The following is a 27469-nucleotide window of genomic DNA, read 5'->3' as shown; positions in this document are numbered from 1 at the left end:
TTTAAAGTAAACTGATTCAAATTGACAGTTTGTTATGTAAACACTACATTGGCTGATCTTTGTCTTACAGGATCATTGCCTACTTTCTATCAAGTGGGTGGAATGGCACGCACCCTCCTACCTCCACCCCTCTTTACTCCATCGCCCCACATCAGTTGTGTTTCCTTCAAAATAAAAGCATATCATTATCCTGTAAAAATATGTACAACACATAACAGACTATACAAACAGTTGACAACAATGAACACAAAAAATCAAAGTTTATTCCCCCCAAAAAAAGTTTTTTGACAAAGAACAAAGAACTGTAGTAGCTAATAACCATGCTGCTGCCATAAAACCATGCATAAAACAGTGGCAGAGATTGCGAGGGTGAGAGAGAGCAAACTCCTCTGGGGTGCTCTTTTTTTATTTCTCCCTCTGCATCCTGATTTACATCATTTGGCCAATGTGCAGCTCGCTCAGGTACAAGCCAATCGCCCACTCAGCACCCGAAGAGAAAACAGGGGGAGGCAGAAAGCAGGAGGAAAAACAAAAACAAAAGGGCCTGTTTAGCATGTAACATAATAAAATACATGAACTCGCTCAGAGTAACATATGTATAACCAATTAATATAAAATGATTGAAATAAAGAGACAATTCCAGTAAAATCAGGTTTTAAAGATAAAATGCCAAATGGACTGTACAGCGGCTTTTCTAGTCTCAAAGCGCTTTACACAACAAGTCACATTCAACCACATTCACACACTGATCGCAGTGGCTGCCATGCAAGGTACCAGAAATAAACTAATCATTCACACACATTCATACACTGATGGCACAGTCTTTGTGAGCAATATGGGGTTCAGTATTTTGTCCAACATGCGGACTGGACAAAGCCAAGGACCACTTAGTGGGTGACCCGCTCTACCTCTGAGCACTGCAAAGACTCAGGTAAAATCAGGAAACCCTCCAACAAACTCCAACATCTGTTTTTTTTATGAAGGGATTTAATAGACTTAGCCGCCCTTGCAATCTTCTTTCGTTGACCTGCCAGAGAACCAGAATCTAACTACAGCTTGTATGGGACAAGAAGGTCAGAAATATAGCAAGAAGTGAGGCCACAAGAGCTTCAGAAGCAACAATCAATCCTAAAACATACTGAGAGCCAGTGAGGCTAAAACAGGTGTGATGCTTCTTTACAATGAAGAGAAATATGATGAACGCAGATGCATACAAGGTGTGAGAAATCACCAAATGGTTTGATGAGTATGATCATGATGTGATTCATAGGCTATAACCTTCACAGTCACAGATCTCACTCAAATGGAACTGAATCTACAGTAGATTTCAGAGCGGCTTGTTACGCAAGTGTATTTACCATCATCAAAGAGCTGAATGAGATAATATATTTGGGAAGAATGGCAAAATTGCAAAAATACAAAATTATAAAATGGTCAGAAATATGTAGGGCCATCTTTTTCTAGGGCTACAGGATATAGGTTACAGCACTTGAAACCTTGTGCCACAACCATGGGTTAAAATGACATTTTTTGAAACATAGGATTTCCTAATTCTATGATTTGTTGGAGTATATTTTTTGCAGTCCTACATAATCCAACTAGTACAGTAAGTCATTTCACAGACGCCAAATGTGACAATTATTATTACAAAAGGAACAAAACTTTTTACCTACGTGCAAAATGAGATCCTGAGTTGATTGACTAGTGTGTGGCCTCCAGATTTCAATCGAATCCATTTTGGAGTTACTATAAATAGAATGATTTTTTTTAAAAGTGTACTGTTTCCTAGGATAAGTGGGATATTTTATAGGTTTCTCTGACTTGGTCTCCTGAAAATGTTTCAATACTTCCATGACACAAACTTACTCATGTCAGCAGTTCAAGATACATTTTCTTTTATTATCTTTTCTATTTAATGTGAATTGGTCCTACTTATGTGATGCATTCAGATTATTGATTTTACATTCACAAACAACACAAAATTTGGATGACCTGATCACATTTTAACAACAGTACACTAACTCACTCTCACATCATGTTAACATCTTTATTTAAAAAAACATTTTGCCCAGCATGCTGTGATGAACTCAACAACTAGCGGGAGCAGCTATACTGCTTTTATTTTGACAGCAGTAATCAGACACCTCATACTTCACTGTGAGCAGCTTGACGGCAGTGATCCCTTCTGTGGTTTGAAGCCTGACCTGGTCCCAGTCTCTTTCCTCTGCACACAGACGAGCATCCTGAGCTCTTTGCGGCTGCTCACCGGGACTTTTAAACTCACAACCTGGAGGGCAGTGGACCCAAAAACACACCACTGAAGAACAGTTTGGCTTCGACAGGAGTGAAAGTATTTCCACAACAGGTGGGTTATATACTTTGTTTTACTGTTTGGTTTCGTTTTGGTAAATTTAATGAAGAAATTAGGAACTTAGGAACTTACGAGGCTACTCTCATCTGATATATTTACACCTGGGGTCATGTGTGCTTTATTAAATATAACTGTATTTTCACTAAATAGTACTAAATACTTATTTTAAGCTAATTCACATCCTTGGGATATTATTTTAGTACATGGAATATTGTAAAGATTGATCTTATTGTTATTATAAGTGAAGTTAAAATGATTTTAAACTCCGCTGCATCTCCCATCTGTGGATTCACATTCCATCCCATCTTTTTGTGTTCATTATGACAATTCTTTACTGAAAGAGAAACAAACTTAAAAAATTAAATTAAAGGACTGTATTTGTATTTTCCACTTGAAACTGGACATTTTAATCTATTGGACAATCACTATCTATGTGCATCATATCTGTATCATATCCAAAAGCAAAAGATATATAAAATACAAAAAATACATAAAACAGTAGCCAAAAAACCACCTAAACAAAACAAACTACAAACAAATATGTCTTTGCTTTGTTTCTTCACAATTATATCTTAAAATGTTATCATTGTACATGTTCTGGTCTTACCACAAGTATCAGAAAGTCAGTATAACTCACCACTATGTACCACAGACCCTTATAGGGACATTTATTATATTATGAAGCAGATTTAAAAACAGCTGGTGTTGATGGAAGTACTGCAGGAAGTTAATAAGAGTCCTCTAAGAGTCCTATAGAAACATTATAGTGACTTCTCTCCTAATTGATCATATGAGAAATGTGCATCATGTAGAGAAAAGGGCAGGTCCTGAGCAGGTGAGGATCAAAGCCCTGTCATGGCCTTTGGCCTTCAACTCCTCCCATCATGTCTCACACTCACACACAGTCTCATGCCTGAATGTTAGCAGTGTTGAGAAGAGATGGAAAGGCATGGCTCTGGAATATACACCGTGGTGTTTACATAGGCCCTGGTGTCGTCAGAGCTGCCATAATACATTCTTCAGGAGGAACAGATCTGGTCTTATGGGCCCCGGTCTCTCTGGGAGTGGACCTCGCCAGCGTCTGAATGAGCTCAGTGTACAGCCGGCCACCAGCAAGGCTCACGCACAACTCTGCTGCTAATGAAATGTCACTTAGTCCAAACACCACAGCTCAGTCCTGAAGAGACACTCCCTCCAGGTTTCAAACACTTTGTAAACTGTTTGAAGAAAATAAACGACTTCTCTGACAGTTTCTGACTCCAAAAATCTATTTTGAAATTGTGTGTAGTAAGCCGAAGAAGCTGGAAACAGAAATGTGGAAAACTCCAGTCAGATATCATATTTTCAAGTTCAAGTAAAATGTGTTGTTCATGACATACAAAAACATAACTGATTGAATGTTCCTCTGAGAACAAAAGCAAAAGCAAAAGATGGACAAGACAAACAAGACAATGAAGCCAACAAAAAGCAAGCTAGCACTGGTGCCAGAGTTACTGAGAAATTTTAAGTAAAAGTAGCTAAAGCACAGTATAATCCATTAAATGTAAAATCCTACATTCAAAATCTTAGGTAAAAGTACAAAAACTCCGATAAGCAAAATGTTCTTTGAGTATCAAAAGTAAAACTGTTCATTAAGCAAAATGGTCCTCTTCGGTGTTATATATAGCATATGTGGCAGCATTTTAATGTTGTCAAGGAGGAGCTAATCCTCAACTAGTAGTGATGGTGCTGAAATAAATGTAGTGAGGTAAAAAAGCACAATATTTGCCTCTGAAATGTAGTGGGGCAGAGGTAGAACAAACATGGAAAAACTCATTTTTAAATACACATTTTAAAATAAAGTTATGCCCACATGTACACTGAGGTGGTTACTGGTTGCTGTAATTATATATGAGAACCAACAGGCTACTTTAAGTACGGTACTTGAGTAAATGTGTAAAAAAAAATGTAAATTAAAAAAACAAAAAGTTAAATTTCACCACTGTTAGCAGAGGTCTACATAAATGTGCTGCTGCACATAATATAATACATATTTTAAAAATCAAATAATAGAGAAAAAGCTATGGCCGCTGTTGCTCAGGACATCGTCATTTAATCATAAAGCTGTCTTTTATTTTTAATTTTTAAAAGAAAAACAACTTTGAACGACCTTTAGCAGTTAGCAAAGAAAGTAAATTTTCATGTTGTCCCTGGTCAGACGTCAGAATTAAACAACATATATCTTACAAAATGCATGTGGCCTACGCAACATAATGAATATACCGGTACACAAATACTACAATAAACATCCTTAAATAGATAATGCCACATTATAATGTGGTAGTAAGCGTCAATCAGTACTATATTATTAAGTAACAAACAAACACAGTTTTGATTCCTGCATGTTGGGATTCTCTGGAGAAGAAATCTTCCTGCTGTTTCTGTGATTTCACATTAAGCCTCAGAAGTTACATAAACTTCCCCCTCCACTGCAATTTGTTCAGGTTGTAGAAATTGTGTTGGATTTCCTCAGAAAAGTTTGCAGGAGCTTGATGAATCTGTGGTGAGTGCCAGAGCTACCTGCCAACATGCAGACAGTTTGTCTCAGAGTATCTGTGCTGTTTGGGCTGTTGTCCAACTGTCTACGAGTCTGTGTCAATTTTATCTTCTGCTTAATCAGCACTGTGTGTGTTTTATTAGATTTTATTGACAGTGACCAAACAACCCAACAACTATCATCAGATATCTTCCCCTTCTTCCAACAGAGCCCACATGAATACAGAAATCTTTCCTGTCAAATAATCAAAACTGTAGTTTTCAGTTCCTTTAAGATTTGAAACCAAGTTTTCAGCAGTTGTGGATGAAGTATCAGATCATCACTCATGCATTTGTGTAAAAACAGGATTTTATTGTTGTAGTTGTTTGAGGTTGAACTATTTTGTTTCTGGCTGCAATTAATGACTTTTTTTTCATTCTGCTGATTATTTATTTCCAATAATCAATTGTAAAAAGTTTGAAAATAGTGAGAAATGTTGTCACAATTGCCCAGAGCCCAAAGTGACACCATGTTTGATATGTCAGTCTAAACCTCAAAACAATTAAAAATACATGCACAAATACTCAAAAGGAAACTACAAAGGATGCTTTTATTTATTTATTTATTGAGCATTCATTTATTTTTATATTTATTTCTCTTTATGTCAGAATTAGTCCTCCATACTAGTCCAGAAATAGTAATTGTTTTATATGTAGCAGTGATGAAAATTAGAAGAACTTTCTCTCCCGTCATCAGTAAAAGGTGATGTGATCTGAGAAGTTGAATATAAGGCCTTTAGGAAAATAAAGAATTTTATCATAAAGATGACATCTTTATGGTGAACTTCATTCTTAATGTTCTGTCTGATCATGATGCACAAACTGTAATCATATTTACTAGTATTTTTCTTTTTTCAATTTCAGGTAAAATATGATAAGGTGGCTTGTGTTGCTTTCTGTGTGTCTACACGTCATCGCAGCGTCATTTCATAACGTTTATGAAGGGCACTCCTTTATGGGTAAGAAGGCATATTTTTGAGGTGCATCTAGTTATTTCCTACATTTACTGTACGCTTTTTCTCAAATGTTGGTCGAAACGTCGACAATAAAATCACTTGAGCTCAGTGTGCAGTCATCTTGACGTCAGTAGATGTTATTGCCATGACTAGCACTAAGGCTGCCCCCAACTAGAGATTTTCCTAGTCAGCTAGTGGTCGTTAGTTCAGTCCATTTATGATATGTATATGTATTTTTGGGGAATCAGAAAATGGTGTGTTCCAGGGCCGAGAAAGAATGTTATAAATAACATTGTTAACACTGTGCTACATTACAGAGGAATACAAAACTGTAATTCTGAGCCTATAAAATGTAAATTTTACAAACGAAGCCAGCCACCTGTTACTGACAAGCAGTATTGATTCTGAATGTGCAACCAGCAAGGAGACTGAACATTTTGTTAATTTATTTCAACACACAACACGGGAATAAATAACTTTGAACTAGTTCCCGGTGTCATGCCGAAAAGTGATCGTCTGCCGTCTGCTGGAGCTGTATTGCCCAGTCTCTTCAATCACCTTCTGGCAAGTGAAACAGCCTACTGCATTTTATGGGTTGTATTGGCCATTTAAAGGTATTTTAAGAGGTAAAAAGTACTAAGTGAGCTATAATCTGTCAAATATAACTCTTCTGAATGAAATCAACTAATTTCAGGGCAGAAAAAACCTTTCAGTCAATAACAAAAGGCGTGAAAAGTGAAATACTGCATTTTATGAGTTGTATTGGCCATTTAAAGGTATTTTAACAGGTAAAAAAGAGTGGATTGGTTGGTAGGCCAACACAGCAAGTAAAATAATGCAGAGTCATAAGGATAATAGCAAAATGGTCTTCATTTTATATCTAAGTTGGCAGTAAGTCGTGTTAATTAGGCTACAGTCCGTTTTCCAAATATAAACAAAGATATTACACATAGGCAACAAAACCCTGATACTTTTGTCCCAGCTCTAACAACAAGGGCAAGCTCCTGAATAGAGTTTCCTCTTTTTACCTGCGCCTAACTGACTGATTAAAACTTTTCTGAATAAGAATCTTCTCAACTGTTTAGTCAACAACTGGGGGCAGCCCTAACCAGCACCCTTTTGGGACACATTCACCAGACAACTCTTGATCTTTTTCACAGACCCGGAGGATGTGCTGAGTGTGAGCATAACTCTGGAGGAGCCCCAACGTCCTCTACTGGGAGGAACATTAACACTACCATGTTACTTTGAGGTGTGTAATTACGAGCTCTTACTTAATGTAATTTTGTTTTGGATCTCAGTATTTTTTCCCATTGTATATTCGATACAACATATTCAGGAAGGATTTGTATTGTTCATATGCTCAGATTGTGGACAAAGACGAATTCTCACCTAAAGTCCTAATCAGACAGGCCATGTTTTTTTGCAGCAAGGGGACATCTTTATCCAGTTGTTCTTCATAGGCAGTAATCGCTTCGCACCTCACTTTTGTGCAGGAGCACTCTGAATGCCTCAAGCAAAAAACACTCAATGTCATTTTTTTCTCCATAGTCCAATCTGTTCAGATTTGTGAGTTTATTTCACATCAGAATCAAAGGACAGGTGATTTGGTGGAGGCCTAGCAACATCTGCGGTGTCCCTCATGTTTTGCATCCTGCAAAAACTGCTCTGTCTGATCGAGGCCTAACTCTGCAGCTCTATAGAGCTTTTTTGCCTCAGGCTCTGTAACTCATTCAATGTTTTGGTTTTACCGTCTCAGTGCTCAGATGAAATTAGTTTGCAACAGCACATACAATTGTGTTTTTTTAGGAAACAACCTCTGTACACCATCTGACCAGCAGATGTGTACAGAGATAGTCCATTAACAACTCCAGAGGACAACAGATAAAGCTAAAAGGAGAGTAAATTTGGAACTTAAATTCATCAAGCTGACACAAACACAACACCAAATGAATGCTAATGTTGCTTTGTGTCTGCTCGATGTGTAAATAGGCAACTGTTTGTGTGCTATTCCAGTTCCAGAGGTTTTAATTGTGTACTGAGCGCTGTGGTTTTAGTGTTTATGGTTAGTGAACCAAGGAAACAAATTGGCTGAGAACGATGTTGTTTCCCATGTAGGACCACACTGTCCCAGATCCAGGAGCTCCCACCATCACTCCACTTTCTCATCGTATCAAATGGAGCCTCATCACCAAAGAAAAAGTCACGACTATCCTAGTGGCTTTGGAAGGACAGGTGCGCATAAGCGAGAGCTACCTGGACCGGGCTCATCTGGTGGGCTACCCAATGACTCCTACAGATGCTAGCATCAAGATATCAGAGCTGCGGTCCAGTGACACGGGAGTCTACCGCTGTGAGGTTCAGCACGGCATTGAAGACAGCAACGACAATGTCCATGTGCAGGTTCAAGGTATGCAAATGAGCTGCCGCATAATGTCAGTGAGACAACTGTGGTCGATACAAAAGATATGAATACACAGGAAAAAAGTTATTCATTTGTTTTGTAATATTCCACACTGTTGGATGCCAAAGTATTGTGGGTGTGGCCTGTTTGACAAACTGCCATAACTCTTGATCTCACTGTGTAAATGCAACCAAATATTGAAGACAAGTGCACACGTCTGCTCCAGGTGTCTGTGAAAGTCTTAGACACCTGAAGTGTTCAGGTTGTTCACACTCTCTAATGACCAGCCAGGAGCACTGGCAAACCAAGCAGTATCCATCACTTTGATAATGACTCCACAAAGGTTAAATACCTGGGACTCCCTGACAGTCAATCAGAACTGAAGAGGCCTCTTGGAGGTGAAACGTCTTCTGAACGTACCTTCAATCAAGGCTAATTGCCCTTCATTTTAACCCACCTTGGATCTGCGTCCAAGTAATCCTGCACAATGTGTTGGCGTTCTGCCTGGCACAACAGCAAATTTAAATAGCCAGATCCAGATGAAGATTAAAAGATTCAAAATAATTTAAATTTTTCAAGTAAAATTCGAGGACTGTTCAACTTTTGTAGAAGCTTTTTGAGTATTGTCTAGTTTTTTTTTTTTTTGGTATTGATTATCTAAACATTTAACTAAAGTACTTGCTTATGTCTAGGTATGGTGTTCCACTACCGGCCCATCATGGGGCGCTACAGTCTGACTTTTGAAAAGGCAAAGGACGCATGCACTCAGAACAGTGCGGTCATGGCTTCACCTGAACAGCTTCAAGCAGCCTTCGATGATGGATTCCACCAGTGTGACGCTGGCTGGCTCTCTGACCAAACAGTCAGGTCGGTTTGTCATATGATGGGTAACAACTCTCTACTACTCATGTTTGACACATCCCCATTCAAAGTTGTAACTTGTCCTTCAAATATGAAAATTCATACTGTATAAAAGTGTTCAACAAATACCCAAAGTACTATTTACCCCAAAGGCAATTGTTTAAAGTGTTAAAATACTTTGACACTATTAAGGGACCGGACCATATGTGTAGTTTTGCATGTTTTAAAGTTGAACTACAAATCATGCAACACTTTGCAAAGCATATAATAATACACATCTTCTTTCAAGGAACACCTTATTTTCCATTAGTTCCATTGAACTTGCTTAAGATAAATGTCTACGATCTGTCACTTTTTAAAATGATTTCTTTGTCAAAGTTGTGTTGCATTTTTGCACCATTGTTAGAAGTGACCATTCGAAAAAACTCCTTTGTGGTTTGTTTCAACATTTGAGAATTCATAGTCAGCAGTATGGTACTGATGAATTCAAAGACAAACAAACGAACAAACATAACATAATGACATAAATGAGCTTGAGAGCACCAACATGAGTGTTTTCAAAACCCTCACGTTCATATTCTAATTTGGATGTTGAATGTCATAAAGTGTTTCATTTTGAAAACACCAACGCTTTTATTAATTTCATCAAAGGTACCCAATCCATGATCCTCGTGTGAACTGCTATGGTGACAAAGAGGAACTACCTGGGGTCAGGACATATGGAGTGAGAGACCTCAATGAGACTTATGATGTGTACTGCTTCACTAACAAGATGACAGGTACACTGCGATGAAGACTGCAAAGTTTGTGATTGTTTTGCAAATTTTCCATTTTGAGCTTTGGGGTATTTTAAGCTCTTTCATTATTTTACTCTTGTCTGATACAGGCAGAGTTTTCTACACTGCTTCTGCCGAAAAGTTCACCTTTTCTGAGGCAGTTGTGGCATGCGCTAATCAGGGAGCTCAGCTGGCCACCACTGGTCAGCTCTACCTGGCCTGGCAGGGTGGGATGGATGTCTGTAACGCCGGCTGGCTGGGAGACAGGAGCGTCCGCTACCCCATCAACGTTCGTCGGCCACAGTGTGGAGGGGGTCTACTGGGAGTGCGAACTGTTTACCTCCACACAAACCAGACAGGATACCCACTTCCTGAGTCCCGCTATGACGCCTTCTGCTACACAGGTAGGCCATCGACAGTCTGTGGGGGCTTCGCTTGGGAACCAGAGGGTCGCTGGTTTGCGCTGCCCTCAATCTTTACAAAATTGGAGTAAATAGGCTTGTTAGAAATTTAATATAATTGGATGGGACTATTACTGTAGATAACAAGAGAAGAAACCTGAACTTATGAGCCATAAGAGCCACAGCTACAACAATGTTTTAGTATTTTCTTTCTTATTTCTCTCCTCAACCACCTCCAGAGTCCCCTGATGAGGAAGGTTCAGGCATCACAGAAGAGGGAAGTGGCGTGCTGAGTGTTACCACAGTGACACAGAGCCCAGAGGTGTTCTTCAGGAGGACGACCACAGAGAGCGAGGTGGTCGGAGAGGTGGAGACTCAGCGGCCCACTGCCGTGGACTTCACATACACAGAGAGCCCTACCGAACTGCCGCTGCCTCAGCCTCCAAATGTCACTGACTTTGTCATTGACCTCATAGAGCAAGCCACCGCCCGGCCTGACACAGGCAGGGAGCGCAGCAAAGGCTTTGTGATGCCTCAAAATGGTCAGTGAAAGAACTGCTGATGCAAATGTCAGAGTGTCCCTAATAATAATTTACTTAAATAAAAAAAAAATGGCTCCAATAGAAAAGAATTCCCCTTGTTTCTCTGTGTAGGTGTGGTCTTTCATTATCGCTCAGGCTCCGGTCGCTATCCCTTCACCTTCATTGAGGCCCAGCGGCCTGCCAGAGTGTCGGAGCCACCATCGCCACGTCACAGCAGCTGCAGGCAGCATATGAGGCTGGATATCACCAGTGCGATGCAGGATGGTTACTGGATCAGACTGTAAGGTAAATCTGAAATGTGTTTTCAGAGCAAGTAAAGAAATTCCTGTGCCAGACAGTACTTCATCGTGTTTGCTCTTTTCTAGATATCCTATTGTTTTCCCTCGAGATAAGTGTGCTGGAGATCTCGGGGATCAACCTGGAGTTCGGTCCTATGGTTTGAGGCCAGCAGATGAGAGATATGATGTGTACTGCTACATCGACGGGCTCAAAGGTAAGGGAAAAACGCTGTTTAGCTTGTAAAATGACCAGCTACTCTAAGAATAAAAGTACAATTGCACACTTTGTCATGAACAAGATGACGGGGTGCATCAACGTCTTCACATTATTATCCCACTTTTTACACAGCTACTCTGTAAAGAGGTTTTTCTTGACAACTCTTCATCTGCTCCACAGGTGAGGTTTTCCATGTGGGCTCCCCCGAAGGTTTCACGTATGATGAGGCTGCTTCTAGCTGTCAGGAACAGAACGCCGTATTGGCCTCCACCGGAGAGCTCTACGCAGCCTGGAAAATGGGTTTCGACAAGTGCCGTGCTGGCTGGCTAGTGGATCGTAGTGTCCGTTATCCCATCAACAACCCCCGTGCTGAGTGTGGAGCTGGAAATCAGGAGTGCACACTGTGTATCCCCACCCGAACCAGACAGTCTTCCTTGAAGTTAATGCCAGATTTGATGCATACTGTTTCAGAGGTAAATGCTTGACATGTTCTCTGTCAAAAGGCTCATTCACATTTTTTTTTTCATTATCATTAATTTTCTCTCATTGTTCATTCTTATAGCGGATATTCTACTTATTGCAAATGAAACTGGACTGAACGTCACAGATATCCAGGAGGCCCTCCTTAACCTAACTTCAGTTACTGATTTGTTGAGGCCTGGTAAGCTATTTTCACATAATGAACAATTTACTTTTTTACTTGTCCATGTCCCTCACTCATTATTTCTATGTCCCTTTAGTTGTTCCACTCATTGTCCCTCCCATCCCTGTGGAGACTTCAGGCTCTGGTTCCGGCTCAGCAGACACTGGCTCAGCAGACATTGGCTCAGGGTCTATGGGGACTCACTCTGGAGACTTGTCTGGATCTGGAGACCTCTCTGGTTCTGGAGACCTGTCTGGTTCTGGAGAAAGGGTTATCTCTGGCAACATGTCTGCCTCTGGAGACTTGTCTGGTTCTGGAGACCTGTCTGGTTCTGGAGAAAGGGTTATCTCTGGCAACATGTCTGCCTCTGGAGACTTGTCTGGCTCTGGAGACCTCTCTGGTTCTGGAGACCTATCTGGTTCTGGAGAAAGGGTTATCTCTGGCGACATGTCTGCCTCTGGAGACTTGTCTGGTTCTGGAGACAGAGTGATTGCTGAGCTGCCCAGTGGAGCATCAGGTTTCAGCAGTATAGATGCTTCTGGATCAGCTCTCAGCGGGGAAGGTTCCGGCTTCACTGTTAATTGTTTAGGCGTCGACAGAATTGTCTCTGGAGAGGGCTCAGTTTCAGGAGGACTCCAAGAAGCAGGGGAGGGAAGCACAGAGATTCTTATCTTACCTTCATCTGAAGCAGGCTCTGGAGGGCTTAGTGGCAGTGGGGACCACTCAGGATCTGGTTTCAGCTCTGCAGAGAGTGGCTCTTCCATTGATAGCTCTGGGGAAAGTGGACAGTTCTCTGGCCTGTCATCCGGTTTCATCACCAACCAGGATTTTTCTGGCTTCAGTGGTTTCCCCTCAGATTTCTCCTCTGGAAGTGCTAGTGGACAGTCAGGAGAGCCTTCGGGAAGTGGAGAAGCTCCGATCTTACTGATAGATGGTGAATTGGTTGATGTGTCCACCCCTATTACCCACAAGGAGTATGAGCTTGGTGGAGGTCTACTGGTGCGCAGTGGCTCTGGAGACATTTCAGGATCTGGGATTCTCAGTGGCGATCTAAGTGGCTCAGCCTCAGGCAGTGGCTCTGAGTTCTTTTCAGGTGTGACCTTTGTGGGGTCAGGCTTAACTGACCTTACAGTGTCAGCATCTGGAGAGCAAGAGGCCTCTGGGTTTTTACTCTACAGCTCTGGACAAGGAAGTGGTGAACATTCGTCTGGATCTGGAAGCTCAAGTTTTCTCTCTGGATCGGGAATGTCTGGATCAGAAACGTCTGGATCAGGAATGTCTGGATCGGAGTCCTCAACAAGCGGAGAACAAGGTAGTGTCACATTCTTGACTGGGGACTTAATGACAGAGGTCACCAGAGACACAACACTGTCTATGGAGCTTGGACAGGGATCGGTGGAGTACAGTGGAGAAGGAAGCAGCAGCAGCAGTGGTTTCTACTCTGGTAGCGGAGACAGCAGCTTGTCCACAGCCAGCGGCATTTCTTCAGGAGCTTCTTCTGGAGATCTGCCTCAGGTGGTGCCTTCCAGTGAGTGGAAAGAGACAGAGAACACCACAGGACCAGAGGAGACCCTTACTGGGGATGAACTGTCACAGATCTCACACATCTATGGAACTCCCGGCCCTGTGTTTGCTCCCGCAGGACTGGCTGCTCCTCCCACTGCAGCTACACCACCCTCTGTGCAGACACCAGGCATTGTTGAAGGTAGGTCAAACTATTCTTTCATTTTTTTGTAATTGGTAAACATTGTTGTCCTGTATTTCTCAAATTGTGATATGTACTTGTTTTATAGGTATTCTGTGACAGTACACTGGATATCTTATGGTTTTGGACTGCTGCTCAGACAAAACGTTTTTTCACTTTTTTCTGATATTTTGTAGAACAACTGATTTTATTCTGATCTAGCAAATGAATCAATAATGAAAAACAATCACTAGTTGCTGCCTTAAATTTGACTTAACTACAATTGTATAAAGTACTTTACATTACTGGCCAATTACATGTATATTTACAAGTGCCATGCAACCGTAATATTTGTTGATTCTTCAGCTTTAATATGATTGACACATCAATTTTAGCAGGGAGGTTGACTTGTAAATTTGGTCTCAATGTAGAGTTAATTTTCTTTTGCACTCTGTGGAGAGTGTATCAACAACTGTCATTTTTAATAATCATTTTAGCGCTTCTCTGGACTGTGGTCTGTCCACACATTTCCTACACTAACAACTGTGTCAGTCAGCATCAATCAAATATTTGATAAAGTTTGCTGATGACACAACTTTTTTCACTAATGGAGAAACACAGCATTGTTACGTGCTGGTAGCATCAACAAAACAAAACCTTCAGGGCTGCATTTGAATACAAAACGTTTAACTTTGACAAAAGAAATACAATGCATCACAACACCACAGCTGTGATTATACTTGAAACACAGATAATCTTGTAGCTGTGTTCAAGTGTTACTCAAATACATAAGCTTGACCATACTACCATGTATTTCAATTTCGAATTGTTGTGAGGATGCATTCAGGTTCTGCACTGTGGCATTTGTAAACAACACATTGATGAGATCAAATGTCAAATTCAGAAATTGCTGCACCTGCTACACCAGCCCTCAAGTTCAGATAAAACTTGGAAGACTGATGCATCTCTCTTTTCTAGGTGCTTTTAACCCATGTGAACCTAACCCCTGTGGTGCTGCTTCATGCACAGTTGAGGACGGGTTGCTCTGTGCCATGGTAAGTCCCAAAACAGTTCCAGGTGCCATCTTTCGCATCTTTCTTTATGATGTTTTGGTTTTACAGACTTTGCCAGTAGCATTTCTCTGTATGTCTTTGCTGTTGAGAAGTTTTCATGTTTTCTATTGTTTGTCTGCATTCTGTTTATTAATCAGCTTGTCAGATACATTTTTACCTGATTGTGATTATATTATTATATATTTCTAAAAATCTATTATCTCTCCCCGCTGTTCTGTCCTGGTGTGTTTTGCATCATATTTTTGCTATGTTATGTGTTCCTTTGATTTCCTTGTGTTCATTTTGTCTGTGTCTTGCTATGGGTCTCTGTGTTTGTGTGGCAGATTGGATGTCAAATATGTATCAGCTCTGCTCTGAGGTTGTACAGCCCCTGTGTCAGACGTGTTCCCACAGCTGTCTTCAGTCTATATGTTGTTTTTGGTGCTGTGCCAGTACATCGCCTCCGCTCTGCTGTATGCATGCTAAACTCAGGGCAACATATGTGCTTTCTGGCATCATATGGGCGCTGCCATCCTGCTGTAATTAGAATACTGATCTTGTGCTGCAGCTAACCACAGATTCAAAACATTAACTTACTGCAGATATTACAAATATTCTTCTCTTTGCAGGAATAAACACAAATTTGGTATATATTTCAGTATATATTGTAGATAATCATCAGTTGGTAATCTGAGAGGCCTCAAATAGTAAGATTTATCAAAAACAAAGGAACATAGATGATGATTCAGTATGCAGTAAGTCTAATTTGAATCAGAGGTTGCAGCAACTACAGTATTGTTCACTAACTTTGCAGTCCTGAGGTGTGATAGTCTCTATCACAGCCTCACATCCCTCACCTTGCTGGGAAACCTCCCATCCCCACCCCACGCTGAAACAGTAGTGTCACCCGCCCCCTTTTTTGCAGAGGTAGATGTGTGCCATTCCAGCCCTTGTGCCAATGGAGCCACCTGTGTGGAGAGTGCAGACTCTTACAAATGCTTATGCCTGCCCAGCTACGGAGGGGAACGCTGTGAGATCGGTATGAGATCAGCTTCAGCTAATAAATACTAACACCAGCCTCTCAAAAACAACTGAAGAGAAAGAGATGCTTAAACATCACAAGCAGATAGCATCGTTACTCGCTGTGACTCTGTCAAAATACAAAGTCATGAGGAATCCTGTTGTCGAAGATGAACTACACATAGCTGTGAATGTTGTGGTTTGCCATGGGACTCAGTTCACCCCAATCACAACATATTTTGCCTAGTAGAACCTTGCAATACAGTAATGTTTCAGTGTTTTACCGCTCAAAACACTGAATAATTTACTTTTTGTCAAACCCCTTTCTTGAACAGTCTCCAGTAATAGGTACAAAACTGTAACAACAAAGCAAGTCTGTGAAGTTTGGAGTCTTTCATAGTTGTCGAAGTCAGATCAGTTCTCTGCATTTAAACCATTATTTTACGTTCACAGGATTTCTGGCTACATTTAAAATAGCCCTGTTCAGATACGGGGAGAGGGGTTAGAGAACATTACATTTTAAAAATCTGCGTCTTATAGCGTCTATCCATTGACTGTGTATGTAATCGTATCACCTCTAAAATGTGCTTTGTGTTCTGTCTGAACACACAGTAAGAGAACCAAAATAACCTTAACTCAAGTTCCAACCAATTAAGTCAAGTTAGTTCAGGGCTTTCAAACAGCCCCTGTGGTCTTCATCAGTGAATGGAACTGGTGGAAGTGTCATCACGTGACCTAAGTGCTGAACGTTGTAACACTTGTCCCCATACCTTACTGACTCCTGGTTGATGACCTTTTACGTGTTCGCAGTAGATTGTGTGACCACGGACGTGTCTGGTGTTCACAGACAGCTAATGTTCATTAAGTCTCTTGCTCAGCGTCCTTACTGTTTCTCCTATAGTGTTCCCTATAGTTGTTGTGTGTGATATCATCACCACTCCAGTTTTTTTTTCAGAAGTGATTCTTCTATAGGGCGTACAATGATTTACAGTGTATAAGGCAGTACCAGAGTCTCAACATTTTTTAATTCCTATCCGCATTCATGTCATAAAATAACACCTGAGCCAATTCCATTTGCTGATCAAGACTGTTGGATGCAGATAAAAGCACTGAAAAGGCAGATTAGTGGACCTTGAGTTGAGATTTGGTCACACATACTGATCCCAAGGTCCAAAGTCATGCCTGTAGTATTACCATCCTGAAACAGGTGAATTGTGTCAGGAAGGACATGTTGTGAAAGGCATGTTGTTTCTGGGCAGTGACAGGAAGCGGAGGATATCTCAAAAGGCAAATAAAGCCAAAGTTATCTGGACGGCAAAATACCACTTGGTAGGTGGAAAAATATTAAAATTTGTTTGTGTGTAATTTGCGTGAACCAACCCTTTAACTAAAGGTGGAGCCATAGAATGAAAGAAGTCTTTGAATGTTAAAGTAAAAGGAAAAAAATGGAAATTTACAATTACATTATTGTTGGGCAGGGCTGTGAAGTGAAGCATTATATAGAATTTTCCATTCTGTAGTGGGAGGGTTGTTTTGCATGTCAGGGTGGAAACACTGTCTGCGGTAAAATTTGTATTAAATGCCAGACCGACTAAGGTCATCGCAGAGGGAAAATATGCTCATCACTGTCTCACAAGACAAGTGCTGAATATGCAAAGCTGAAACACTACATGGGTTGTGAACAATATCAAGCACTTTATCTGCTGCTCAAACACTAATAGCACACAGATAGCAGAAAGAATGATAAGAATACAGAAGAGCTTCTCATCATCAGATACTGTGCTTTAGTTTTCCAACCCATTTAGATGTGGATGAGGAAGGATATTTAATTTATAGTCTAATAAGAGTCTCAGAGTCCTAGAAATTGAAAAAAGACACGAATGAAAGTACATTCAGAATGCCATACGTTGACTGAATGTTGACTCCTTGGTGTTGCGGCTGCAGATGAGCAGCAGTGTGAAGACGGTTGGACTAAGTTTCAGGGGAACTGCTACCTGCACTTCTATGACAGAGAGATGTGGCTGGATGCAGAGCAGCGCTGCCGGGACCTGAATGCCCACCTAGTCAGCATCATTACCCCAGAGGAGCAACACTTTGTCTACTGTGAGTGCATAATGTAGTGTGTGTGTGTTTGTGTCAATAGAGATGGAGACAGACAGAGAATGAAAAAATTAAGTCGCAACCCTTTTTCCCACCCACAGCAAACGCACAGGATACCAGTGGATCGGTCTGAATGACAAGACAGTGGAAAATGACTTCCGCTGGACAGATGGCACGCCACTGGTGAGTGAGGACATTACTCTGGTGTGTTGCTCCTGTTAGATGCAGGGCATAGTATCGTATAGTAGGGTGTATTGTGGTGGTTCCTAACCTGTTTGGATTGTAAAGCCCCTTAAAACAAAGTCTACTAGCTCCCCTTATCACAGTTTGCATACAGTACAGGCTACGGAGTGACTTTTCTCTCCAAGAGGGTTTTCTTTGAATACTCTTCAGGGCATGGATGAATTACTGAACAGGCATACTAGAACAGAGCCTCTGTATAAAATTAATATTTATTAATTAATCCATCCATCACCAACCGCTTATCCGGGGGGGAGAAAGGCCACACACTACCACTCACACTGACATTCACGCCTAAGGACAATTTAGAGTCACCAATTAACCTAGTCCGCATATCTTTGGATGGTGGGAGGAAGCCGGAGCACCGGAGAGAACCCACGCAGACACGGGGAGAACATGCAAACTCCACACAGAAAGGCCGTATCTGTATGAATATAGTATTTCTTATTAAGAGAATCAAACAACTACAAAAGACATCGCCGAGTGTGTTTTGTCCCTGGAGTCTTCAGGGTTCTGGTTCACCTGCAAAATGTTACTGAAAGATACACAAAACAACTACAAACAATGCGTCAATCTGGATATCTTTCACTTCTGTAGGCGAGGCGGGGGCCTTTTACATGCTGGTGCACATGGGCACATTCTCTCACAATCTGTCCTTTTTCAGAGACTTGAAGATGTACAATAATCAAGTAATTATTGAAAAAAACAGCGTAAGTCCTGACCCACTCGCCTCTGTTCTCAATGGGTTTTCTCCATCGTGAATACAGCACCCAAAGTCAGCCTTGCTGCCAGTTTGTGACCAGGCACAAAAACACATCAACAAAATATCCTCTGCATCTCAAGACTTACATTATAGAAGAGACATTTGTAACTGCAAACAAGTCAGTTATTATTCTTTGTTTATACTTGACGCCTCATTGGAGCTACATTATCAGTCACCCATGAATCTAAACCAATGCAGAATATGCTTTAATTGCATTAACAGTTCTATATTATATACTGTATATTTGCATTTAGCTTTGTATAAAAAAATGTTAGTTCAACATGCATGAAAAGGATCTTTTATCATTTTGGAGAAGTCTGCGCATGCAGAGGTCTGTGAAAATGCAAAGTCATGCCTAAACAAGCACCAAAATAGCAATGCACCATCTGATCTGCATAAGCACAACCTCAGCTGCACCACTCCAAACACAAGTGGGTTTATTTAAAGGGACAAAATTACCCAACAGGTGCAAGCACAAAAAATTAACTTCATTACCAGGTGTTTGGATGGAAATAAACACTGCGTTTAGAAAACATGACTGTGTTGGTGAAAATTGGCAGCTTCAGGTAACAGTGAGATGATATACGCCCAGTCTGAGTAATAGAATGATGAGTTTGAAGGCTTATCAGAAGCCAAAACTCTGCAGTTTATGTTACTATGAGACAGGATTTTTCAACTCTTGAAAAGTTAAGCCAGGTAACCTTTGTTGCTGGAAAACCATGTATTTTTAGCTGGAGCCCTGTAATGAAATAAATAGTTATGTCTGCATTTCTTCACAGAGCGCTAATATCTATGCCTTAAGAATGGAGTATGCCTGAAACAATCTACTTCTTACAAAGTGTCATCTGGCCACACTTAAAGGCAAAAGTGTTTATATACTGTTCTGAAGATCTGTAGTCAAAGACGGACGAAAAGCCTGCCATCACGGTGAGGGGCAAGATGTGAGAATAGTTCAAGTAGGGAAAGTGGTACACAGCAGTTGAGACTGAAAATGAGATGCTAAAAAAAGTTCACATCCTGATTACTGACAGCGCTGAATGATGAATTGTAAGGGGGATTCAAATGAAAAGTTGTGGTCCCTCTTGAAGTATGCTTCTTCTTCCGCTTCAGCAATATGAGAACTGGAGGCCGGCCCAGCCAGATAATAAAAGCTCTAGAGAAGACTGTGTAGTGATGATCTGGCATGAGAATGGCCAGTGGAACGACGTGCCCTGCAACTACCACCTGCCATTTACCTGCAAGAAAGGCCCAGGTATGTTCAGACTTAACATCTGCTTCTGCTCAAGTCTGTGATCTACAGCTTTAAACAAACATCAAGACAAGGTGACCAACACACAGTCGTGAATTATTGCGTTGTCATAGCAAATGTTTTGACAAACAATTCCCTACTTACACGTCCACCTGATTAATGTAAAGCAGATGATACACGAGGCAACTTTTTGAGCAATGTTGCTGGGCAATGTTGCTAGTTGCAAGTCCGACTATGTTTTGAACAGATAGCGGCGGTGCGGGTGGCGGAGTGGTGGGGAAGGGATTACGGTAGTAATCTTTACTCATTACCATTGACGGCTACGTTGCCCTGCACGATTGCTCTGAAAGTGTCTCTGTGTATCATCAGCTTAAGAGTCACATAGTAATTCTCCATCATTCCAGCAGAACTATGTAGGACCACTTTCACACAGAGCCATTAGATGTGATGTTCATGATGATGATTACTGCAGTACTCCATACTGTATTATCAGTGCACTGGTAGTTTCACTAGCTTGTCATAGTTGCAGCTATTAACTTAGACACAAATAAGTGGACAGATGGTTTGATATGATGCTCTGTGGCCTCTGGTTCTGTCCTCAGTGTCCTGTGGCGCCCCGCCACAGGTGGAGAATGCCCACATGTTTGGTAACAGGAGGGAGGAGTACCCTGTCAACTCCATCATCCGGTATCAGTGCAACCAGGGATTTACACAACGCCACCCTCCGGTGGTTCGGTGTAAAGCAGATGGACAGTGGGAGAAACCCCAAGTGGAATGCACTGATGGTGAGTGCAGTCTACATGGATACCCTGTTAGTCATTTTGGGTCTAGTAGTTGAAAAAAACTTACTGACAGGTTAAGAAAAATGTGTTATTTTTTTAACAAGAACTCACTCTTGTTGTGTTCTACAGTGAAATCCAGAAAAAGAATACAGCGGAGGAGCAGCGGGAGTCCGGCAGCCAGCAGCAAGCTTCACTAAACAGGAAAAACAGGAATTAATTATTTAAATGAAGAACATTTGCAGAAAACAAAAAACATTTTCCACTTTAGTGAAGATTAAAAGGTTGAATTGTTGGAAAGCCAACATTAAGGGTCCTAAATCTATCCCCTGCCCCTCGTAATATATTTGAATTATATATAATAATTTTATTGCTCTGAGTTCATTTTCATTGTGTGTGCTGTGATATAATTCAGTTTGGTGAAATCATTGCTGGGATACTTTGTTCCATATGAGATTTACATTTATAGAAGGCAGCATCTGTCTGGTTCACTGTAGTCTGCTGTAGCATTGCTCATTGTAACATCTATTTTGGCAAAGGTAAAGTGAAATACTGATGTTTTTAAAGTTCATATCGCCATCTTCATATCCTTCCTGCTGGTTTCTGCACTCAGTCAGTGTAGCCAGTGGTGTTAGCCACCATTCTTTGTTGTCACGAAGTGTAAGCACATGGAGATATGTTTAGTTTAGGATAGGATATAAACACATGAAGATAAATACCCAATAATCAATGAATCCTATTTTCCAGAGAAACAAAAACTTTCCAAAAGTACATTGTGGCTCTCTACGGTCATATTTAGTGTCATCTGAGTATCTAAAATATATCTGGATGGAAATGATCAACCTAAGGCAGATGTGAGGGCTGCACTGCACTGGTTACACAGTTAAAACTGATCTGTGTGGTGGCATGAATCATTCAGTATCTAAAAGGTGTCAAAACAGTCACCTCACTCACCTTACAGTCCAAGTTTATTTATTTGGGGGATGTTTAATAGCTGGAACAGATGTTTCATTTCAAATTTGATTTAGATATACATGTGAATTTTGAAAATCCAATCACACAAGTCATGTTGGCTTATTACAAATTAGAAAAGAAGTCTAAGTAGGTGATGTTCCGACTAATTTTAGCCATAGAGAGAAAACAAACAAATCCAACAAACTTTATAGTCTGCTTTAGCTATTGTGTGGTTTAAAACAGAGACTTTTGGTCAATGTGAATACACAACCTTTTATTTATTGATTTCAAACAGTGACAGAGTCTCTGCTGGACTGAGCCAGTGATTGTCGTACAAGAGATTCAGTACTTAATGGTGATGAGACTACAGCAGCAGCCGTAACACACGGCCAGGGTGAATAAACTTCTACAAGCCCCATTTTGTCATATTTAATCTGTAGAGGATGAAGTGAAACTGCTTGTGTTCCCGCAGTTTGTCATGTTGGCTTGTTTGAGTTTTTTGTTTTCTGTGTGTTTTGGTGGTCATCTTCCACACGACTGTGCAGTGCATAGTGTTTCTGTGGAGTCAGTATAATGAACCTGTTTCATGAATCTATTTCATGTTTGTAACCTCAGAGGAAATAACATCACTGTAAACATTACAGTGTGAAATGCCTGCTGTTGTTTGTTTCCAACTTTGACTGCTCTCATTTGTGCACTTGTTGTGTTATTGTTATATTTGGGGGCTGTGCCTCCATCATACATACTACCTGCTGCATGATAAACCAAAGACTGAGAATACAATTTCAAAGTTGTACATGTGTCGGCTGTAGCCCCATTTTATTCACTAATTTAAAAGGATATGTCTGCATATTCTCTATTTTTCTTATTGTCAACAAAGCCTATGGAAATACCCAAACCAACAATAAATGTATCTACTAACAAGTATTGTGTGTGTATTCAAAGACTGATATACCTTCTTCCTCTGTAACATAAAGCTCCATTGTTGTCCAAAAAACGTTTTATAAGAACTGGACACCAGAATCCAAAATGGCACATATTTACTTGAATAAAAATTGCTCCCCAGCGCAATTTTAGTTGCCCAAAAAGTTTTCCCCCTTCCTTGTTTGCTTCAGCACTGGGCCCACTGCACATGGGTATTAGATTTTCTTCCACTGCTGTGAGAAGACTTTATATTGGATTTGTTGTTGACAGTAAAAAAAAAATACAGAGATTAATACCAGACTTACTATTTCAAATGCAAATTCAGCCAGTGTTTAAATTCAGCTATGAAATATTGGTTCTTTGCATGAGGCAGATAAACGCAAAGAACTGATATAAAATAGACAAAAATATGATTTAAGAGAAACACATAAGTTTGCCTCATCCTCACATAACTTTGACTTGTTTTATGAAACCAAAGTGGTGCAGAATGAATTCACATGTGCCCCATGTCTAAATGTTTGTACTCGCATCAATCAATGCCAAATAAAAACACTTTGGTTGTTACGTTTTCTAATGGATTTAGATTACTCTTGCGGCTCTTATCTCTGTTCATACTGTTCAACAACTACTTGTATAACTAATATAATTAACAGACTGCACAGATGAGTCAGTCCTCCATCGTTCCAGGAGGGTCACCGCCCAAATGTCCCAGGTACAGACAACAAACACGTCTTTCACCTTCCATCCGACTCTCAGTGAGCTCAGTGTTTCTGTGGCAGCAGCCGAGGTAAATAGAATACGGCACTGACTCATAGGAATAAGAACATTACGGCAAATTTGTATTTGCCCAACAGGGTGGGTTGCACGTCAGTGTTCTCTTGTGACTGAATACAGCCCTTTATGGATCCTCTGTACCACACCCTCCATCAACACACACACCGGTTCACCTCTCTGCCTCGGGCCTCATCTCTCACAGAATATTTTGTACTTGTTAATTAATAGAAAACAGAAAATGTTTGTATCCTAAAACATATTGCAAAGCACTTCTTGGTGTGAAATTAGAAATACTAACTTAAAAATGAACCTTAAAATAGACCTTAAGAATAAAAACTGAATAAAATGATAGCACTATGTCATTTATTAATAGCATATAGAGGAGAAGGCTGCTGGATTTATAAGAATAAATTGCCTATATGTAAAACACTTATTTGACGTCTGATACCACTTCCGTATCAGTATGGTAAATATGAATCTACAGCCAGCAGGCAGTTAACTCAGCTGAGCATAAAGACAGGGGAAAAACATGGTCTGTCTTGTCCAAAACATAAACCACTTACCAGAACCTTTAACACACAATTTAACACATTATGTCTCATTTGTCTAATCCTCACAAAACCAAAGAGTAATGACAACTATACTGCTGCTTTATGGGGAGTGATATATAATTATTAACTACAAGCTAATTAGCATATTTACACAACTCCCCATGAAAAATCTACAAATCCATTTTGACATAAACACACAGCTAGTGCTTACCAAATTGACTTGTAGTCTCCCTACAAGTCAATTTGGTTGCTCACACATTAGCATAGCCACAGTTTAAGATGGGTTTAAAATTGTGTTGTCTGGAACTAAATCACTCGTTCTCTCACATCCCATTACTCTGGTTTTAAGATGCACCTGTGGTTTAGTCTAAACCCAATTGGTGTGTCCTGTAGCAATCCCTTAAATGCCACTAGAGGTCATTGTATCTGAGGTTTCACTACTAACTGCACGTTGTAGAGTTGAGTTTAAGGGCAGATTTCTACAGCTCAGAATGGTTATAAATTCTAAAAGTTAAAATCTACCTACATGTATGAAAAAAACACGAATGTCAAAATAAAATTACATTTAAAATGTTCAAAAATTAAAGCTTTTAAAACTCCTGAAAGTTCAGCTTAACTGGATTTTGATGCCAAAATCTATATATATTTTTTAACTACATTGAATAAATAATGTATCTTTTATAGTTAAGGCAAGGTCCTCTACATCTATGATCACCCAAAAGTGTACTCAGAAAATGTATGTTACAGAAAATGAGGCCTTGGTTGAACCAAGTCCAGTTGCCCTTGACTTTAACCTTCGTTGGATAACTGAGAATCTTCACAGACAACATCAAATTATCCTTCATGCGATGCTGCAAAGAAGAGCTGTGACAACACTGAACACGTTGCAAATTAAAAAAATATAATACCAACAACAAACCCCACGCAGGAAATTAAGATACCTAGGCCAGCTTCCAAGCAAACTCTGAAGCAGTTTTTGAGTGGTGAGCTGATCATGGCAGCCATTTATTTCCCTTGTTCACACTGCAGTAAAATACAACTCGTTTCCGACTCCTTTTTCCAGCCATCAGTAATTTCCCATGACAGATGAAGTTGGTTGGCCCTAACAGTTTCCTTGTTTTGTAAAGTGGAGCAGAACTTCATGTTCGTCACTGGAATAAGCTTTGTTGAATTTGCCCTGCAGTTCTGTGTGGTGCTGATGATAAACAACAACAAAAAGCATTCAATGACTGGTCCATTTGACTTCAACTCTTGGTTTTGTTTGTAATAAGAACAGTCTGCACCTTATATATCCCGTGTAAAGCTACTTTTTCTTTTTGGATTTCAACAAACAGAGCCAAACTCCAGGTCTTCAACCAGCACCATTCCTAATGGATTTGTGTTTTCAGATAGTGAGCGATATCATTATATAATTATCACAAAAAAACTACTAGGCTTCAGATCTTGCAAGAAGAAGTTTTCTTCAGTATCAAAGTAATCCAGTTACAGCTGTCTGTAAATTCATGGGTTCACTGCAAACAGGAACTGTTAATAATAGCTAATTTGTCATACTTTTACTTTAATAGTCCCACTCTGCCAATAATGTTAACAATATATAGGTCAAAAAAACGGGGCTCAAACAACCTCCTATTTGATGACCTCTTGCTCTTCGGAAGGATTAAATTTTGTTTTGTACACGTTTCCACTTACCAGATTTGCAAAAGATTTTGGATTTACTCCTTTTTCACAAAAATGTCAAATTTCACAAGCAGCTCTTCCTATGCAACAAACTTAATATGAGGACAATTCTTCATCCAAGTTTGCAGAAAAAACTAACTGCGATTGTAATTATTACTGAGGTGAGGGTGAAAAGTTATACACCTCGGGATTAAACATTGGGAATAAAATCACTCATCCGCGCAGGTAATGGTTAAATCATTCCACTTCCCCATAAGAAATATATCCAGTCCAAACGAACCTTAAGACAAACTTTTCCTTCTGTTTTCTTTCTAGAATTGAAAAGCCACCAACTATTAAGTCAACTATTCACATACAATATATCTCAATTAAGGAAGGCATTTTAAAAATGAAGAAAAGACTGTCTATCAGGAATATTCTTTAATAGACAATAATAATAATAATGATAATAATAATAATTTTAGCATGAGGGATGTATTGCTCCAAAATACTACAAAATAATTCCACAATTCCACACATGCCAGATAATGACGAATAAATATTTGTGAACCAATGGGTTTTTGTAAAATACAAAAACATCAAATTTAAGTTTAGAAGACACAGGGCAGTTGTGAGCACTGTGTGGTGTTTGAGATTTCCACCTTCCATCATTTCTGCACACACAAATAACTTACAGATGTTGTAATGATCCTCATGATCTTCCTTCAGTAACAAAGCCGGTCCGGGTAAAAGAGTCCACATCCTCCTCTTTCTTTATTTGTGGAAATTATTTTTGTGTTTCATTTAGCCAGTTGGAAATATCCCACAATGGACCTTTAAGAGAAAACAAAGCATTGCATAGATTTTTTGAGACGGATTTTTGGATTGTTGGTATCTACATTTAGCTGACGCTTTTATCCAAAGCGACTTACAGTTGCTATACATGTCAGAGGTCGCACGCCTCTGGAGCAACTAGGGGTTAAGTGTCTTGCTCAGGGACACAATGGTGGATGGGTCACAGTGGGGTACCCAGGTCTCTCACACCAAAGACATGTGTCCCCCCCCCCCCCCCATCTAGTATCTAGTATACGGCTAGTATTTTTAGTTACTGCTACATAATTGGATATTTTAGTACTTTTAGTTTTTGATGAACGATGAGTGCTTAGTCTTCCCTAGAGGATTTTTTAGAGCACGGCTGGAGACAAATAAAGAGAAAATGGCAGAACAAGACAAGCCAACTTACATGCGGCCTTGTCACTTTCACAAGCTGGCTGGGCGTGATGAATCCTTGTCGTCTTCTTTCTTGATGTCACAGCCTGCTCCGTCTTTGGTTTATTTAAAACAGCCCTTGGATATGACAGAAAAGTAGCAAAGAATTTTTTTATTATTCACGGTTTACAAGAATTTAAACAGAGTGTAGAAAATATGTAACAGATGTTTGTTTAATTTAAAACGTGTCTTCTATAGAACCTCCTACGGTATTTAATTGATTTACAATCACTGCTACACTCACTTCTGCATTCAAAACACCAGTGGGAGACTGTAGATGAGCGTTTGTGCCTGGGCCAAGAGACCTGAGTCCCACATTAGCATTTCCTGCAGATGTCACTTCACTGATTAACAATTCATTTGACTTGTGTCATCTAACTCTCGTATTCATAGATTTGCATAGAAATGACAGGTGAGACTGAACGAGAACC

At 40.1% G+C, this 27469-nt stretch overlaps 1 long non-coding RNA gene and 1 pseudogene across 1 annotated transcript in view; one reads left to right on the top strand and one right to left on the bottom strand.

Moving 5' to 3' along the window:
- Positions 1-2115: 2115 nt before the first annotated feature.
- On the top strand, positions 2116-22505 carry LOC119890279 (annotated as a pseudogene).
- LOC119890280 overlaps positions 19002-27469 on the bottom strand; it is a 12948-nt gene continuing 4480 nt past the window's right edge. The window contains exons 2-5 of the long non-coding RNA XR_005442214.1: positions 27013-27116; positions 26465-26603; positions 21025-21106; positions 19002-20117 (exon numbers count right to left, since the gene is read on the bottom strand). This is a non-coding gene — a long non-coding RNA (uncharacterized LOC119890280). The remainder of the gene's footprint in view (positions 20118-21024; positions 21107-26464; positions 26604-27012; positions 27117-27469) is intronic.

Source organism: Micropterus salmoides, unplaced genomic scaffold (assembly GCF_014851395.1).
Source record: "Micropterus salmoides isolate LMB-PRFRI ecotype aquatic unplaced genomic scaffold, ASM1485139v1 Ms_hic_scaffold_6, whole genome shotgun sequence".
Lineage (NCBI taxonomy): Eukaryota > Metazoa > Chordata > Actinopteri > Centrarchiformes > Centrarchidae > Micropterus > Micropterus salmoides.
The sequence above is the reverse complement of the archived record's forward strand: the minus strand, read 5'-3'. Positions and strand labels throughout refer to the sequence as shown.